Genomic DNA, 20,740 nt, shown 5'->3' on the forward strand with positions numbered 1-20,740 from the left:
AAAATCATTTATAAAAGTACTAGACTGAATTGTGTTCTGCAAATATTGCATTTCTCTAAAAGTATACTGTTCCATGAAAAACCATTTGGTAAGTAGAGTTCTACATTATTCCAAGTTATTATAAACATTTGAATTGTGTTTAACCAGTGGATCAGTTTCTAAGGGTTATTTTTGTGGCACCTGTATTGGTCTCCCAGCCGTATAAACCTGGGAAATAAGTCCCACTACAATCCCTCATAATTTCTCTACGTGTGTCTTCCACTGCTCTTCCCTAAACTTCTAATACATTGATCCTGAATCACACACACAAGCCTTGGTTTCCTGTGATTCTGGATTGTGGGTATTTTTAAACCGTCTCTGGTACTTTCTTAGCTTTGTGATTTTGCAAAACTTTCCTGTTCCATCTAGCTATTCTCTTTGTTCTTATCTATTTATAAGATCAATTTTCTTTAAATGCTACCTCCTTTTTGAAGCTTTACCCAAGATCTCCAATGGGAATTATACTATTCCTTCTTTGGTCTTCTCATCCCATTTTTTTTCATTTATTTCATTGAAAATACATTTAATATCCTATTTTATCAATTCATACAATTGTGCACATAACTCTGCACTAGACTTTCTGCTATGGAGGTGCTCACAGACTACCTGAGACAGATAAATAAACAAATTTATGTAATTTAATGTGATATACATTTATAAATGTACACAATTTTGGTGATAATAGGACTGACATGAGAAAATATGGACTAAAGTTCAAATATAAATTGACATATTCAACTAAGGTTTTGGCATCATTTGGAATGATCTAAAGTAGAATGTTCTCAGTTATTGTACATAGCTTTCTCTTCCACAAACTTGTGCCTTGAAGACCTGACCTGTGTGTTACTGATTTTTCTGTATCCTACTGTATGTAGCAAGACTTTCAAAACCTAGAATACCCTCAGTCTTTGTTTGGAAAATTAAATTAATTTCTAGGAGTTGCTCATTTTTATGAAGTTTGATCTCACGCTATATAATTTCATATATCTGCATAATTTCACTCCTGTTTTTCCTAGTTTAAGCTATTGTTGTTAGGAGGGAGACAACATACAAAACTTACATATCTAGATTATTATTTATGTCTCTGTAGCACTTTGATAACTGTAGACTTATTGCATGTAGACTTTGCACAAAATATGTATGCATTTATTTTCCTTCCACACTATTTTAAATGCATGTTAGTCACGTCAGAATTCGTAAACCAACTCTCATCTAAAATTAAGTTTAATGGGTCAAAAGTTACGTATGCTTTTATGGGCCAAAAACTAATAGTAAAGACAACTGCAAAAGAGGAATTCCAAAACTATTTTTGAACAATTCCAGCATTTTTAGTCTTGGTTTATGGTCTCCCAAGACAACCATATTTGAGATGGACATTAAAATGATTTAAAGTATAGTTATAAAAATATCAGTGTCCTTTTTTTTTTTGTGGTACTGGGTTTGAACTCAGGGCTTTGCACTTGCTATGCAGGTGCTCTGCCATTTGATCTAGGTCTCTGGTCCTTTTTTCCTCTGGGTGTTTTTGAGGTAGGATCTCGCTTTTTGCCCAGGCCAACCTGGACCACAGTCCTCCTGTTTTATATTTTACACCATAGCTGGCAGGACAGGCATATGCCACCATGCTAAACTTGTTGGTTGAGATGAGGTCTTGTTAACATTATGCTAGGTTAACCTAGACCATAATCCTCCTATTTTATGCTTCCCACCATAGCTGGGATGACAGGTGCACACCACCAAACCCAACTTTTTTCCCATGAGATGGGGTCTCACTTTTTTGCCCAGGCTGGCCTGGTACCACATCTTTCTGATCTCAGCCTCCCAGTAGCTAGGATTATAGGTATGAACCACTGGTGTCCCACAAAAATATCAGTATCTTCATAGTCCCACCATAATTCTGGTTTATTAAGAAGAAATGTTGGTTTTATTTATCCAGAATTTACACACTTTATTATGTTTCAATGCTATTTTGAACTGGTATTAAAACTTTACCAGTGACCCTTATATGCTAATTTATTTTTATATAGAGAATATCATCCTCATTCCATTATTTTCTCTGTTTTAAAAAGGCTGCTGTACAGTTTTTAATTTATGTTGAATTTTTTCAGAATGGGAAAGTGTATATATTCATGTCATGATAATTTTCACATAGCTTTTGCATTATTGTCATTAGGTAATGGCAATGAAGGTGAAACCAAAAATCAGCCTCATTACAATGATCATCTGATCATTCACCTAAAGGAGCCTAATCTGGAGAGAGAACATAACAGATAGAATGAATGTTATTATAACATTTGTTTCATCTACACTTGTTCATCTTCTGAGAAACAAAACAAGATTTGAGCTAAAATTTACCTCTGTTTTAGCCAAAGAGTAAAGAATTGCCAGTCAAATTAATCCCATAGACATGAAAAGGTCTGCTTAAAAAAGCAAAGCTTTTTAAAAACCTGTGCACTTATTCAGAATATCCATTTACTTCCAATTTTTATTCTGACTTCGAAGTATTTTATTTTACAAGCTTATATAAAATTAGCTCTTATATGGACAAGGTAATTTTTTCAATTTCCCTTAGTGTTTTATTTATAAGTAATAAAATAATTATACTGCCCCAGACATTACTAATTAAGCCTGATAAAATTCACATGAAAGTAATTAGCCCACAATACATTTTCAAAAAGTTTCAAATAGGTTTATAGAACATAAATATCAAAGGGTAAATAAAGTAGAGATTTGAGGGATGCTAGCCTAACTTTTTATGTTTGATGGATAAGGAAGCCAAATGTCATCTGCATATCCTAAAATAATTTGAACAATTGTACATTCTTATACTTTGTACAAAATGTATTTTCACAAATAATATCTAATATGTTTACACTTTAATAAGATTATCTTATTTTTATAAAATTAAATTATAGTGGTTACTAGGTTTAGTTTACTTTGTGAAGAAGTTGGGCTTATATTACTACAAATTAGGATGATGATAGTTATTTGCACAGTGCTTTAAGTTTACCAAATGTTTTTCTATTTATTGTATCTGGTAATCCTAGAAATGTTGGGAATAATACCTATAAGGTACATAGGAGTTAAGACTCATCTAATTGCAAGGAAGAGCTCTCTAACTACCACCACCCCAACCCACTGTCCTCCCCTTACACACACACATGCACATGCTGGTTTGGGTTCATAGGATAGAATGGTGTTCAGATAGGCCCATTTGGGGCTCTCAGCACTTTTGCTCTGGATTGGCACTATTGTCAGCTCCACATGTGGCAGCTCTAATAGCCTTGAGCGGCCCTGCCCCTGATTTAGTTAAGTGAGAAACAGAAGAGGATTTACTGATTGTCTTTGTAGTTGGATCCACCTAAGCAGTTGGGGTGAGTTGTCCAAAGGAAAATCTGTATAGAGTTACCAGAAGTACCAGGACAGAATAGTGAGAGACAATCAACAAGTGTCCACTTCAGCAGGTATTATCATCTCAGCTTTACAGATGAGAAAATGGATATTCAGAGGCTACCTGACCTGCCCAGACCTTGGTCTTCTGATTAACAAATCCTGTTCTAGGCTATCTTAAAGGAAAAGGAAAGCAGCAATAGATAAGTGGCTTCAGGTATTAGATTTTTACTAAGCTATGTTTTGAAGTGGAATCAGATATGAGTGTTTATAGATGATACATGATTCTGACCTCTATGGGGTGGTCAAACAAGACATTTGTGAAAAATAAAATGTGGCAAGGTCTGTGTGAGAATAGAAAGAAGTGTGGTGATTCTTCCAATCCAAAGTAGGAAGCACCCCTAACAATCAGAAGACTGGAAATTGGGAATGCTACATAAATATACCTAACATTTATTAACTACTTACTATGTCTCAGACATCTCTCTAAGCACTATTCTATCACATCTATCAAAAAAACAAAGCTTATTTTAATATTTTGTCCAAGATTATACATCTAGAGAGAAGCAGAGTCAGAATTTGAACCCAAGAGATGTAGAACCCATGTTCCTACCCTGAATAGTGCCTGTTTTTCTTTACCACTGATAGCAGTGAATGCAGTAATGCCTGTGTACTGACGTGCTGGCTTCCAGAGCAGGTGTTTGGTGCCACCTGCTTTTAGATATTCTAGAAAGTTGTATAACACAGCAATTCAAATGTAACACACAAATGCCTACTATATTTCTACAAAGATCATTATTAAAATCTATTTTATACTTTTTATTTTGTTTGTATTTGTCAAACTTACACACTCATATCATTTTAAAAATCAAGTAGGTCTATTACAGAAAAACACCGATCGTCTGACCTGCACCTTCTGCCGATAGTTTCCAATCACAGAGGAAATCACCTTCAACTCTTTCTAGCTCTTTCTTTTGGTACTATGAAAAAGAATATTTTTAAATCACATTATTATATTTCTATTTTTTAAGTATTTGTTTCACAGATAATTTATTAAGTTCCTAAATGGAAGCTATACATACACATTTCTTATATATCCGACCCCATCGCCACAAACACATAATCTTCTCAATATATCATCAGCCTTCCATATCCTCAGTTTCCACATCCATGGATTCAGCCAACCATAGATCAAAAATACTTGAAAAATTAATTTCATTTTTGTCATTATTACCTAAACAGTACTGTGTAACAACTTATTTGCATAGTGTTTACATTGTCTTTGGTGTTCTAAGTAATCTAGAGATGATTTAAATTATAATGGACAATGTACACAGGTTACGAGGATTTTTGAGCATCCATGGGTTTTTGTGTCTGAGAGGGCACTGAAGCCAGTGCCCTGATTGTACTGGAGGATTATTGTAGTTATGTCCTGATTTTAATGTTTGATATTAGTACACACGGTACCATAACTATATAAATTCAATTCGTGGCTGAACCATATCGTGTATCTAACTCTGCTAGCCCCCCAAAATAGTAATTATCTTATTTTTCATTTATTTGGTTCCCTACATACTTACATCTGTTTTAGCTGCAAACAATGTCCTACATGTCCCAGATCCTTTTCCCTGTAAACTGGGAACTTCCTTTTCTTCCCGCTTTGAGTTGCATCTCATGTTTTTCATGTCTTTTCCTTCTTGATTTACTCTCTCATTTTGATGAAACATTTTCTAACATTAGGTTTGATATATTGCATGTCTGAAAATATCTTCATTCGTTACTGACGTTTGATTGATGTTGTGGCTGAGTACAGAATTCTAGTTTGGAATAAATTTTCTCTTAGAATTTTTATTCCCTCCCTCCATTGTCTTTTCACTTCCAGTCTTGAAAAGTTGAAAGATACTATAATTATTGTTTTATCTATTTATCCCTTCTTGAAGCTTTTAGGATTTCCTGTTTGTCCCAGAGTTTCGATATTTTTTTGTTAGGATATGCTTTACTGGTGATCTCTTTTCATTCATTTAGCTTAATTTAGAAGTTCATGTAATTTAGTTCAGGAAAATTTTCATGATTCTTTTTATTATTTTCTTATTTCTTTCTTTCTGTTATTTGGATGTTGACCTTCCTAGACCAGTCTTCTAATTTTCTTGTCTTCTGTGTTTGTTCTGAGTCTCTCTACCTTCTGGGAGATCTGTTCTTTTTTCTTGTTTTAATCAATCTGTTATTATTGTATGGATGCAGTTCTTTTATCTCTTTGGGGATTTTTTTTTTGAAATTGCATGTCACTGAATAGGTCTATTTCCTCCTTCTTTCTTTCTTTCTTTGTTTTTGTTAAGCTTCATCTTTCATGTTAGAGGCTCTCCTCAGATGTATAGTGATCTTTGGCCATCAGCTTATATTTAAGGTACTAAGGAAGGGGAATGCCTAGGTACGGTGTTTAGGGCTAAACTCTGTTGTTTGGTCCAGGAACCCCCAATATCATTTTTTTTATTGTTTTATTATTCATCTGTGCATACAATGCTTGGATCATTTCTCCACCCTGCCCCCACCCCCTCCTTTATCACCCACTCCACCCCCTCCCTCTTCCCCCCACCCCCTCAATACCCGGCAGAAACTATTTTGCCCTTATTTCTAATTTTGTTGAAGAGAGAGTATAAGCAATAATAGGAAGGAACAAGGGTTTTTGCTAGTTGAGATAAGGATAGCTATACAGGGAGTTGACTCGCATTAATTTCCTGTGCATGTCTGTTACCTTCTAGGTTAATTCTTTTTGATCTAACCTTTTCTGTAGTTCCTGGTCCCCTTTTCCTATTAGCCTCAGTTGCTTTTAAGGTATCTGCTTTAGTTTCTCTGCGTTAAGGGCAACAAATGCTAGCTAATTTTTTAAATTTTACCTATCCTCACACCTTCCCTTGTGTGCTCTCGCTTTTATCATGTGCTCAAAGTCCAATCCCCTTGTTGTGTTTGCCCTTGATCTAATGTCCGCATATGAGGGAGAACATATGATTTTTGGTCTTTTGGGCCAGGCTAACCTCACTTAGAATGATGTTCTCCAATTCCATCCATTTACCAGCAAATGATAACATTTCGTTCTTCTTCATGGCTACACACATTTTATTGATCCATTCGTCAGTAGTGGGGCATCTTGGCTGTTTCCATAACTTGGCTATTGTGAATAGTGCTGCAATAAACATGGGTGTGCAGGTGCCTCTGGAGTAACCTGTGTCACGTCTTTAGGGTATATCCCCAAGAGTGGTATTGCTGGATCAAATGGTAGATCGATGTTTAGCTTTTTAAGTAGCCTCCAAATTTTTTCCCAGAGTGGTTGTACTAGTTTACATTCCCATCAACAGTGTAAGAGGGTTCCTTTTTCCCCATATCCTCGCCAACACCTGTTGTTGGTGGTGTTGCTAATGATGGCTATTCTAACAGGGGTGAGGTGGAATCTCAGTGTGGTTTTAATTTGCATTTCCTTTATTGTTAGAGATGGTGAGCATTTTTTCATGTGTTTTTTGGCCATTTGAATTTCTTCTTTTGAGAAAGTTCTGTTTAGTTCACTTGCCCATTTCTTTACTGGTTCATTAGTTTTGAGAGAATTTAGTTTTTTTTTTCATTTTTCTTTTATTATTCATATGTGCATACAAGGCTTGGTTCATTTCTCCCCCCTGCCCCCACCCCCTCCCTTACCACCCACTCCGCCCCCTCCCTCTCCCCCCCATTAATACCCAGCAGAAGCTATTTTGCCCTTATTTCTAATTTTGTTGTAGAGAGACTATAAGCAATAATAGGAAGGAACAAGGGTTTTTGCTGGTTGAGATAAGGATAGCTATACAGGGCATTGACTCACATTGATTTCCTGTGTGTGGGTGTTACCTTCTAGGTTAATTCTTTTTGATCTAACCTTTTCTCTAGTACCTGTTCCCCTTTTCCTATTGGCCTCAGTTGCTTTAAGGTATCTGCTTTAGTTTCTCTGCGTTAAGGGCAACAAATGCTAGCTAGTTTTTTAGGTGTCTTACCTATCATACTCACCCCTTACTTGTGTGCTCTCGCTTTTATCATGTGCTCATAGTCCAATCCCCTTGTTGTGTTTGCCCTTGATCTAATGTCCACATATGAGGGAGAACATATGATTTTTGGTCTTTTGGGCCAGGCTAACCTCGCTCAGAATGATGTTCTCCAATTCCATCCATTTACCAGCGAATGATAACATTTCGTTCTTCTTCATGGCTGCATAAAATTCCATTGTGTAAGGATACCATATTTTCTTAATCCATTCGTCAGTGGTGGGGCATCTTGGCTGTTTCCATAACTTGGCTATTGTGAATAGTGCCGCAATAAACATGGGTGTGCAGGTGCCTCTGGAGTAACCTCTGTCACAGTCTTTTGGGTATATCCCCAAGAGTGGTATTGCTGGATCAAATGGTAGATCCATGTCTAGCTTTTTAAGTAGCCTCCAAATTTTTTTCCAGAGTGGTTGTACTAGTCTACATTCCCACCAACAGTGTAAGAGGGTTCCTTTTTCCCCACATCCTCGCCAACACCTGTTGTTGGTGGTGTTGCTGATGATGGCTATTCTAACAGGGGTGAGATGGAATCTTAGCGTGGTTTTAATTTGTATTTCCTTCATTGCTAGAGATGGTGAGCATTTTTTCATGTGTTTTTTGGCCATTTGAATTTCTTCTTTTGAGAAAGTTCTGTTTAGTTCACTTGCCCATTTCTTTATTGGTTCATTAGTTTTGGGAGAATTTAGTTTTTTAAGTTCCCTATATATTCTGGTTATCAGTCCTTTGTCTGATGTGTAGCTGGCAAATATTTTCTCCCACTCTGTGGGTGTTCTCTTTAGTTTAGAGACCATTTCTTTTGATGAGCAGAAGATTTTTAGTTTTATGAAGTCCCATTTATCTATGCTATCTCTTGGTTGCTATGCTGCTGGGGTTTCATTGAGAAAGTTCTTACCTATACCTACTAACTTCAGAGTATTTCCTACTCTTTCCTGTATCAACTTTAGAGTTTGTGGTCTGATATTAAGATCCTTGATCCATTTTGACTTAATATTGGTATAGGGTGATATACATGGATCTAGTTTCAGTTTTTTGCAGACTGCTAACCAGTTTTCCCAGCAGTTTTTGTTGAAGAGGCTGCTGTTTTTCCATCGTATATTTTTAGCGCCTTTGTCAAAAACAAGTTGGTTATAGTTGTGTGGCTTCATATCTGGGTCCTCTATTCTGTTCCACTGGTCTTCATGTCTGTTTTTGTGCCAGTACCATGCTGTTTTTATTGTTATTGCTTTGCAATATACTTTGAAGTCAAGCATCGTGATATCTCCAGCATTGTTCTTTTGACTGAGTATTGCCTTGGCTATTCGTGGCCTCTTGTGTTTCCATATAAATTTAACGGTAGATTTTTCAATCTCTTTATTGAATGTCATTGGAATTTTGATGGGAATTGCATTAAACATGTAGATTACTTTTGGGAGTATAAACATTTTTACTTTACTATGTTGATTCTACCAATCCATGAGCATGGGAGATCTCTCCACTTTCTATAGTCTTCCTCAATCTCTTTCTTCAGAAGTGTGTAGTTTTCCTTGTAGAGGTCTTTCACATCTTTTGTTAGGTTTACACCTAGGTATTTGATTTTTTTTTTGAGGCTATTGTAAATGGCCCCCAATATCATTTTATTGAACATCTTTCTGTTTTTGCCAGTTTGATTCATCAAAGAAGAATCCGCCCCTCTCCAACCTAGAGGTTATACAATAGACTACTGGCTATCTGTAAACTTGTAACCAAGTTACAAGCGAACTTGGTGTCTCAATATTGCAATGTATACAATTTTATTTGGTTGTGCTGTTTTCAGTAGATTATCCTACCCTTCCAAATTCTCTAAAATTCCTCAGTTCAAGAGCCTTCTGTTTTATCTACTTCAAAGAAAAACATTTAGTCTTCTGCTAGGAGGACTGAAGGAAGAATTCTTGGCATGTTGTGAATAGTAGTAACTAATTCTTAAATAGACTTCTAATTAGCTTTCCTCTTATTCCCGCCCTTTTCTAACACCCAAAGATATTGGTGGTACACATCTATAATCCCCACACAAAGGATGCTGAGGCAGGAGGCTCATGAATTATAGGCCAGTCTGGGCTACATAGTGGGTTCAAGGCTACTCTGAGATATATAGGGAAACCCTGTTATATGATAAAATGATCAAAATTTTCAAATCAACATAGTTTAAAATGTAGAAAAGGAAATTAGATCCACCAACAATGACTAATGTACTATATACATTTTATTATTTCATATAGTATATTTATGAAAGATTTTTCACTTAAATTTTATGGATAAAGACCCAGAGAATCAGAGAAAGTAAATTACTTCCCCAAATTCTTATAGCTAGTGGGTCACAAAGGCAAAATTTGAACCCAGGATTTTCTTTTTTTTTTTTTTTTTTTTTGCAGTTTTGGGTCTTGAACTAAGGGCCTCACGCTTGCTAGGGAGGTGTTTTACCACTTGAGCCATTCTGCCAACTGAACCCAGGATTTTCTTACTTCAAAGCTAATGTTCTTTGGAAATGATTCTATCTAAGAGAATGTATAATTATGGTTTCTATATATGGAACTGTGTTAAACGACCCTAAAACTTGGGGATAAGTCAAAGAAACTTTACTGTTAGAAATTGTAATGAGAAAGTCACACTATAAAATGACAGAGGTTATCATGAGCAGGGGATCAGGAACCAATGTAAAGATCATTGAGTTAGAGTTGAATCAACATGGGTCGTAACACATGGGTACATGAAAGCAATAGTAGGAATCTCTCTGTATAGCTATCCTTAACTCAACTAGCAAAATGCTTTGTCTTCCTTATTATGCTTATGTCATTTCTACAACAACATTAGTGATAAGGGCAGACTGGGACCTGCTTGGGGGAAAAGGGAGGGGAGGGGGAGGCAGGGTGGAGAAATGACCCAAACAATGTATGTACATGTGAATAAATGAAAAAAATAAAAAAGAAAGTCACACCATTTTGTTGTTTGTACATTTTTATACTCCTTTTGCATTGAATCCTTTTAACATCCCACTAGCTGGCTATGTAGATTTGTTTTGTTGTTATAAGTCTCCAGTATATGAAACGTTCTTTACCTAGATCTAAAAATGATTTATTTCACAAACTTCTTTTCATGACACTCCCACCATGAACATTTCCCCAAAGAAAAACTTAATCTTCTCAATTTGAAGTTACTTAATTTCTAAATTAAAATCAAGACCAATTTAGGCATTAAACTAAGATTCTATATCCATCCCTTCTCTCATTCCCTTCCACTCTTTCTCATGTTGCTGGGGAGGCTCACATACCACTAGGCATCACTGGGTAAGTACAGATGTGCATGCTCTTCTCTCCCCTTGCTAGCCTCTGCTGAGCCATTACTTGGCTCTTGGCTTTTGGCACAATGTGACAGAATCTTCAGAGCTATAGCCAGTCTGGCAAGGCCTGTAGATTTCATATATTAGATCTACTGCCATGGTGTCCAGTGGTGAGGACACTACACTTCTCACACATTTCCTTCAAATCTCAGTCTCCTTTATGTCTTTCAGTTCAGTCAAAGCCACTTTTGCACCCCTCTCATGGCATGCACTTCAGTAACTTTTCAGATGTTCTGCTGCAATACGCTGGGATATTCAGAATCTAAAGATGTCTGTAGACAAATCTTCCCAAAGACCTTCCAGTCCTTGCCTTTGGTACCCTCTACTTGGATAACTCATTCACATCCCCTTCAAGCTCTTTCTTACCAGGCAGCCTATGTCGTAGTTCTTTTGCATGGGGAAACATGTTATATGCTGAATGAAAGGAAGCTAAATGTATAGCAGCTACTCCATTTGTGGAAATATGTGCAGATACGGAAATGCACTGACCATCTCTAGGAAGGCTACATGAAACTAGCAACGATTGCCTCTGGGGAGGGAAAGCATGCTGGGGACAAGACTGGGAGAGAGATTTCTTTCTGCCTTTTTATATCTTTCAGAATCTGTCATCTTAATAACCTACTTAAAAATAAATACAAGATATCTATAAAGCATTTGTAGTGGGGCTTCTTTGTCCCGCTGGGCTCCATATCACCTGATTTTTCAGCCACACCCAGAAAGCAGTTCTTTTGGCAAATCTCTCTATTTCTCTGTTCTCTGTTTCTATCTACAGGTATTTACAAAAGGCCTCATGAAACAGCCAACCTACTCCAACATTCTGAGTTTTTCTCTTCCATTAGAAGAGAAAATGCTTTAGTAGGCAGATGGTGGGAATCCCAAAATGCAACAGATGATAGGTTAGCCATTTTGCTAACTTGCCAGACTGAAATAGAGGGGTCCTCACTACCCTTTATCCCTTTGGTAAAGCCAAGTCTATATTTTGTGGTCTGTTACTTGCAAGAATTCTTACTTACATGCCTGTTACACCAAGTAGGTATTTAGTAATAGTGATGATTACTATAAATCTATGAAAGAATAACATTGTGTATAGGAATAAACCACCTAATGTGGTTATAAATGTGTTGCAACCAATAAAAATTCTTAAAGACTATATTTAAAATTTCTCAGTCTCACAGTAATTATACCTGTTTTTTTTTTCTGATCCAGAATCCAATCAGGGCTCAGGCATTGTATTTATTTGTGGTATCTATTTTATCTCCTTTAATCTAAAGACAAAAGAATTCCCAGCCTTTTTGTGTCATTTTAAATGAAATTCGGCCAATTGTTAGCAACATTTCCTTTAATTTATATTGTTCTGAATTTTTCTTTATTAATTTAAAATTAAACATTCTTGGCAAGAATACTATGTTATGCCTTCTCAAACTATCATAGGAAGGATAAGAAGAAATTCTTAATAAAGTAGGAGAGCAAAATACTATTGATGGAAATTGTAATTTGAATTTTTAATTTTTGAGCTGATTTTATTCTAATCAGGAAAATTGCATATAGTTTAGTACCTAAAATAGACCTGGTACATTAAACAGTGTTCCCTTTCAAACTGGACCAGTTTCTTGTGAGGTTGTTTTTAAGTTTAGAGAGCGGAGGTTAAGGTGAGGATTACTTGAAATGTTAATAGAAATGCAATATGACTGATGGTGAAGGGACTCTATTAGCATAACTGGCCCTACCCAGGTATTTATTTAAATACACATTCCAGCATTTGCTATTGTACCTGGTCCTGCAAGTGCTTTATCAGTGTTAATCTTTATCCCAACCCTATCAGTTAGCTACTGTTATTATCTTCATTTACACATTGGGAAACTGAAATCCAGAAAACTAACTTTCCCAAGGTCATATAGCAAGTGGTACTATTTCCTAGCAGGTGTCTGAGAGGCCTCACTGGAAGGCAGGCAGCCAGTGTGGCCGCACACTATACCTGAGGATGATTTTCAGTTGGCATCTCCTTCCTACATAGTTGCCTCCTCTGTCTCCCCACCCTCTGCCTCTTGCCTAGATGCTTTAACTATACAGTGGTGCACACCTGGTTATTTATGACAGCAGAACAAGCCATGCAGGTGTGCTGAGCATGTGAGTGTTGTGTGTTTGCATGCAGATATCAAAATGCTTAAGTTATTGTTCTTACTACTTTATTGCTTTCCACATTTTAATGTTTTTTTTTTCTTGCTTTAAGGAAGATTTTAAGGCTTAGAACTGTGTGGAGCCAGATTCAAGTTTAGTACATCACTGTGCACTCTAAGACACAGTATTCTCATTTGAAAATGGGAATGCTAGCACCTATACTATGGGATCGTATGAGGGTTAAGTTAGGTCATATTGTAAACTATAAAGTCCATGTAAAATGTCATGTGTTTGTACTGCATTTAGTTGTTCTTGCTTTGATATATTATCCATTTTAACTTAAAAGGTTCAGTTCTTTCTTTGTTGGTGGTGGTGGTAGTGATGGTTAGATTTGGATTGCTGAAATAGAAAAAGTAGCTTTGATATTAGGCTATTTAGGGTTAAATATCAAAGACTCAGTGGCCCCATTGTAAAGGAGGGACAGCAGTATCTTCCTTGCATCATGTCTGTGAATACCATCACGTCTCTGGTGCTTCTCAGGGTGCCTGGCATAAATTAAGCACCAAATAACTATTGTTGAATAGATTTTTAAATGAAAAAGATACTGGGAGGATTAAAGCAGACACAAAGGATCTAGAACACTGTCTGGCAGATAGTAGATATACAAAAATTAAAGCTGAGTGAAAGGTGGATTACTATATTATTATAGGTTAGGAGGACTACAGTTCCAGACCAGGCTAGGCAAAAAAAATTAGCAAGACCTCATCTCAACAAGCAAGTCAGGCATGGTGGGATGGAACTATAATCCCAGCTATGTAAGAGGTGTAGGTAGAAGGATCACAGTCCAAAGCAAGCCCTGAGCAAAAACCCAATAATACAACTGAACATATTCTAAAACATAACTAAAGCCAAAAGGGCTGGTGGTGTGGCTCAAGTGGTAGAGTGCCTGCCTAGCAAGTGCTAAGGTCCTGAGTTCAAACCCCAGTACATTTTTATCAATAATTTTAAAATTATTAAATGTATTTTCTTAGAAAATATTGATGAACATATGAAAATAGAGAGTCTAATAGTGTTCTAGTAGTTAATCATGATATTCTAAAGGTTGAAAATACTGATAACCTAATCCTCTCTGGTTCTTTGCAAGAGAGTTGCAGATGTTTAGAGATAAAAAATACCAAGACAGTATTAGATGGTTTTGAAAGTCAGTCTTTAAATACCCATATGTATCCGTGCTCTTTCTGTTACAGAGAGAAGAGGTTCTCTCTTACTGAGGCTTTGAGAGGCATAGAGCATCTGGAGACCAGCTGCCTCCACTGCACTGCGGGGTCTCACCACACTTGCTATGTTCTCCTCAGTGTCTCTCCAGAAGGTAGGAACTGTGCCAGAGGTTCTCCGTACAATTGTAGTTCTCTTGTCTGAAGACTTAAGTTTTTATTAGACATGGAAAGTATTTGATATCTATAGTTCAAAAGACCAAATGTCTCCAAATAGTTAAGATAATTTTAGGCATGTTATCTCTAAATATTTCTGTTATAAAGTTAACATATGTTCACTGTGGGGAGAGATACTTTCTCCTATGCTTTTCTTAATGTACTGATAGGCAGTATGTATAATACATACATCTATATAACTCTAGTAATTATGACTAGAAATCAAGGGGTCTAAATGCTTTTTGACTACCCTGCTTCTTTTACTTACCAATCTACAGTGGTATTTCTCATGTCAGTAAATACTATCCACATCTACTTTTGATGCTTGTATAATATCCACTTTAAGGATATAACATAAATCATGGAACTACTTTCCTATTATTGCATATTTGGATAGTTTCCAAGTTTTCCCTATGAATTCAGTAAATATTCTTGTACATACATCTTTGTGATAATGTCTGATGGTACTGTAAGACAGTTTCTAAAAGTAAGTGTTGAAGAATCTTAATACCTAAGCAGGCTCTCTGATGAAAGGGTTCTATGGCACATAATATAAGGAACTACTGTTATTTACCATTTTAGAAATGTCTATACAGATGTACAGTAGTTTCTGGGTACAGAAGGCAGATGTATTTGCTGATACAGTCCTTTAACTCTTCTCAGGATGTTGACAAGCAGGAAAGCAGCTTGGGGGTAAGGAGCATATGGGAAATCTTTGTACTTTCAGTGTTACCATGAACCCATAACTGCTCTAAAAAATAAACTATTAAAAAATAAAAATAAAAACCCACTGGGCACCAGTGGCTCACACCTGTAATCCTAGCTATTTGGGAGGTGAGATGGGGAGGATCACAGTGTGAGGCAAATAATTCCCAAGACTCCATCTCCAAAATAACCAGAATGGACTGGAAGAGTGGTTCAAGTTGTACAGCACCTGTTTTGCAAGTGTGAAGCCCTGTGTACAAACCCCAGTCTCACAAAAAAACTGAAAAAGCATTTTACAGGGGAAATATTTTTTAAATGCCATTGTATAAGTTTACATCCACCCATGGATTGGAGGTTGCAGTTCAGTGTAGAGTACTTGCCTAGCATGTGCGAGGTCCTGAATTCAATCCCTAACTGCAAAGTGTTTATCAACTAATTAAACTTAGACTTAAATATACACACACAAATCCCAATGAACATTTGAAAATGCTGGCCAGTGGCATATTATTAAAAATAAACTTTGTACATCAAAGGGTGAATTAATTGAAAGGCTCTACCAATTTACATTCCTACCCACAATGTATGAGAATATGAGAAAACCACTATATCTATAGTTTTGTCAACCTTTGGCATTAACTATTCTTGCTTTAAATAAGTTGAAATGGGAAATGGTTATACACTTTAAAGTTCATTTCTGTGACCACTACTGAGATGAATAGTTTTTTCTACTTTTTTTTCTAACTTCGAGTTGTTTTATGAATATCCCATTCATTCTTTATGCAAAATTTTTACTGGGATCTTTCTTTTCTTGTATTGACAAGAATTGGGATTTAAAATATTAAAGCCATAAATCATAGGTATGGCAACTATGCCTTCCCATTTTTCTCTTGTAATATTTGACTTGACAGTTTGGTTTTGTCTTGTGTGCCTTACTTTTTCCCTATAAGGTTAATAATGAACCCCCATGTACCTCAATTTGGCATCAAATCAGAACTTATGGCAACTCTCATTTTAATTATATCTTCTATTATTTTGAGGTAAATTCCAGATATTATATCATATTATCTGTTAACTGTTCAGTGTATGCACTGACTCTAGATATAATTTCACCTAACCCATATTTTACATCTGCCATAGTTTGGCTGATATCACTTACTTCCACTGCAGCATACTTACTGTATCAAACATCAGCATTAACTACATCAATATTGCTTAATTTACTATATAATTTAAATTAAATATATATATAAATTATATATTATAAATATATAATTTAAATTTAAATTGGTCAAATAACTTGTGACCAAAAAGAGTGTTGCTTATCTCTCATAGTTTAAAAGCAGATTGTTTAACCTACACAAAAAGTCTCAGTTTGCTTTTTTGTTTTGTGAAAGTTGTCGCATTAGAAACTGTAACTAGAAGCAGCATGGCATTACATGTAAAAAGAAGACAGGTAAAATAAGTCTGGATCTTAGTTACAGCTATGTGAATCATGTAAGATTTTGTAATTAAGAGAGATCTTTGGGGTAACAGTCAGATCCTTTCATTTTATGATTGAGAAAACAAAAGCAGGGAGTTAAACTCATGTTTGTCCAATCACACAAATGCTATTTTTAATATTCTTCTAAGACAATTGAGAAATAAATTACAGGTTCTAAAGAGTTATAACAGTGATCACTAGCATCATTGAGTGCTTACAGTGGACCAGATAACCACTACTTTTGATCATTTGTCATATTTAATCCTCATAATATCTACTTAAGGTAAGAAATAGTATTATCCCTTTATACAGGTAAGGAATCTGATTCTAATCCAAGCAGTGTGAGACCCATCACCCTCAGTTGAATCACTGTTCTTGAGAGAGGAGATTATTTTTCCCTAGTTTTTTAATGTATTACTTGAAAAATAAAAATAGTATACATTTGCTATATGCAAAAGGATGCTTTAATATGTGTATACAGTGTGAAGTCATTTAATCACACTAGTTACCATGTCTGTTGCCTCACATTCTCGTAACTTTTTGTGGTGAGAACATGTAAGATCTACTCTCAGTACACAATACATTTCCTTAATTGTAGTCACCGTGCTGTAGGATAGAAGCACTTCTGCTCTGTTTCCACAGTGGATGTGTTCCTGTGCCTTCACACCAACAGTGTGCACAGTTCCCTTTTGCTCCACACCCTCACCAACACTTCTCTTTCGCTTTTTTGATAAGAACCATCCTAACAAGTATGAAGTGATATTGTGGTTTGCAAAAGATTCTTAAATGTGACAATCAGCAAGAAATTGTATTTCATAATCAACTGAAGCAAACAGTTACCATAAGAAAAGTTAGAGGACTGCCATGGTCAGTCCTAGAAATAAAACGAGAGGAAAGATTTAGCATGACAGATGACAATAAACGATGTATCTTATTTCCCATGTAGGACAAAGTGAAAAATCTAATTTACTTGTGGCATAATGTGACTCTAGCTTATCCCTGGTTTTCCCTAAATTCATTTTTCTGTTTATCAGAATTATTTTGCTTTTTTGAACAAAAATTGGCTCATGAAAACTGTGTTTCAAAATTCTGCTTTTCATATGCCCTCTAAAGCAAGTTTATATACCAGCATGCTTTATTATGCAGTGTTAGTCCCTAGGCATTTCTGTTATAAGAATATCTTCTTTTAATAAATGACTAAAGAAAGCCAGCATCCAAACAGACTGACTCTTGCTTTAGGTTTTAATGCTTGCTCCAGTTGATATCTAAAGATACACATGAATTAAACAAAAAAATGAAGTTATGAAAGTAGAAAGAAAGGATGTTTAAAAATGAATTTACAAGTTTAGTTCTAAATAGCAATCACAATTTTAGCTTGAGGCTTTTCTATGATATTGTGAATAATGATTAGGTGAGCTTATAGGCCCTAGGCAAAGCCTCAGGACATGGAGTGCTCCTAGCCAGTCATTTATCCTCAAAAAGTAGTCCTTAGTTTGTGGGTATTGTTTGAAATACCACAGGGAGTCACACCTGAATCTGACACCTTATCCCAAGGGTCATCTCAGGATTCAAACTTTTTAATGGTAAAATAAATAGTTACCAACCCAAAAAAACCTTCATAGATTTTTCATTTACTGTTTTATTTTTACTGTTTTGTTAAGATACATACATATATGTAATATGTATATATATATATTTACCTGCAGAAAAAATTATGTATAAAAATTATAACCCCCAAAATGTAATCACTGTTGGAAATTGTATTCAACTATGTTGAGCATCTATTTAAGTGGGGTAAGATTTTTTTTTAAACAAAATAAATTCCATCTCTCATTTTTATTAGTAATTCCTTGGAAATTTATAGTTGAGAAAATTCTGATAAACCATTTCTTGCTAAAAATATTCTTCTACCTGATGTGCTAAAATTATAAACTATCCAGTGTGGATATTTCAAAATCCCAGAAGTCTTAGATTTATGGTTAGTATGTATTTTTCATTATTGAGACAGTAATTTCATTTTTTAATTTAATTTTAGGATATATTAAATGTAATAACTAAAAATTAAGCAATGGTACAGTGCACTGATATTTTAAAACTACCCCCTCCTCCTTCCTGTTCCTATTTGAGCTCAGTAGTTTGAAAAAATGTTAGTTCAATTTATTCCACAAATATTTATTGAAACCTAGTATATGTCATACCTTATTTAGATGGGTTATTAGAATGTCTGTGTCAATATCCCCTTCTGTTAGCACAAATAAAAACAATTGAATCTATTGCTTTGTATGTTCAGATTTGTAAGACTAATGTCAGAAACTTGTGTTTGTTCATTTCTGTTTTGGCATTGCTGTGGATCAAACCAAGGGCCTTATGTATGCTAGGCAAGCATTCCTACTAGTGACCTACACTCAAAACCTGCACCCTCAAAAACCTCTTAGTTCTTGTAAGGCCCAAAGACTAAACGTCATTAAGCAGCCATTTATTCTGTTACTTCACAGATTGTCCACAGTGGAAGAAAGACAGCCAGAACATTAGAGTCTTTATTCAAAAATAGTGGACATGAGCTGGTGGAGGGGCTCAAGTAGTAGAGCATCTGCCTAGCAAGTGTGAGTTCCTGAGTTCAAACTCCACTACTACCACCAAAAAAAAAACAGGTGAAAAATACTGTGCATTTCAAATGTATGTTCTGATTTGGAGAAGAATGGAACGTATAGGGCTTTAATAGGAAAGGTCAGCCAAAGATTAGTTTAGGGAAGTGTTCATCAAACTTGGTTCTTGCAAGAGGGAAAAACTGTTCTTGTAGACTTGAAACAATTGTTTGGGTGGTGTGGATTTTATCAAGAGAGAAGGAGAGAAACCTATAGGAGCTGAAGTCGAATGCAAGAACAGATGGGGAAGAATAATCACTGGATACAAAGCCATGGGAGAGCCACAAGGAAAAATGTTCTGTCCTTCAGGGTCTCACATCAACTATACTAACTTGTAGACATCAAATATTAAGTAAGGGAGGCTTTACACACTTCCCCCACAATTTCTTTCCTTTTTCTCTCCCCATCTTTCTCCATTTAGTTTAATCTGTGTTTTTTATTTCTTTGCTGTAACTGCAAATAATAAACAATACCATTATTTCTTGTCTCATTAACTATAGGTGCTATTTGTGATTGTCCCTTCTGAATAACCACCTTCTTATTCTATAGCTCTGTCTTTTATTCTTTTATTTTTTTATTTCTAAAATTGATGTCACTTACATCTATTTTATAACTGTAATTAACTATCTACATTGTTTTGTGAAAAGAGCCTTTGCATTTGCAGCTTCCTCCGGCATGACTTCACCCAAATGCCCCCATCACTTGATCCCCCCTGCCTTAACTTCTTCATCCAAGTAGCAGCTGTTCAGTAGTAGGGCTGCCCTGGCCAAATTATTCTAAAAAGCAGCTCTACCTAGAACTCTTTCTCCCTCTCTGTGCTTTCCTTATTATGCTTTTCTTCCTGGTTCTTATTGTTAATACAAGTTATGTACTTTGTTTTACTTAATTTTTGAAATTACTGTCATCTTCCTGCTACTGTATTATAAACTCCAAGAAAACAGGAATAATTAGTTAGAATAGTCTAATTTGATTTTTTGTCTATTATTTTCTCCTTATTTTCATATTTTCACTGACTGAAAGGGTGCCACATAACTACCTGGCACTAAATAGTGCAATATTTATAAGCATTTTATAAGCATTATTTTAATTAGTGCTTAATTGTACCCCCAAATAACCTGTTTCCTTATGCAATTTTTTTTAGTTTTCTTAAGATTTCTTAAGAAATCTTAAGAATTTTTTTTGTTTTTTTGTTTTTCTAGATCATATTCCCAGATCTTTCCAACTCTCCTTCATATGAAATATTCAAGTGCATCTCCTTCTTTTTCCCTTTCCCTGGACTGCTCTGCAGAATGCTGACACCTTTGGCTGGACAACTGTCATCCCAAATTTTCCTGCTTGGCATTATTGAAGCCTACAATTTTTTTCCTCTTTTACATTTTATATCCTTCTTTAATGAAGCACATTCCTTAGTAACTTCCTAAGAATGAGTGTATGGATAATCATTTTTTGTTTCAAATGAGAAGTGTATCCAGATTCTAACATCAAGGTGTAACCTGAGGGCAGGGCTTAACTGAGGAATG

At 35.6% G+C, this 20,740-nt stretch overlaps 1 protein-coding gene across 16 annotated transcripts in view; it reads left to right on the plus strand.

The window, feature by feature from the left end:
- Positions 1–20,740, plus strand: part of Mbd5 (methyl-CpG binding domain protein 5) — a 384,589-nt gene that overhangs the window by 238,373 nt on the left and 125,476 nt on the right. For all 16 annotated transcript variants that reach the window (XM_074070701.1, XM_074070707.1, XM_074070706.1 and 13 more), the window contains one exon: positions 14,208–14,329. The gene's annotated coding sequence lies outside the window, so the exon portion shown is untranslated. The remainder of the gene's footprint in view (positions 1–14,207; positions 14,330–20,740) is intronic.

The sequence above is a fragment of the Castor canadensis genome, chromosome 4 (assembly GCF_047511655.1).
Source record: "Castor canadensis chromosome 4, mCasCan1.hap1v2, whole genome shotgun sequence".
In the NCBI taxonomy this organism is placed as follows: domain Eukaryota; kingdom Metazoa; phylum Chordata; class Mammalia; order Rodentia; family Castoridae; genus Castor; species Castor canadensis.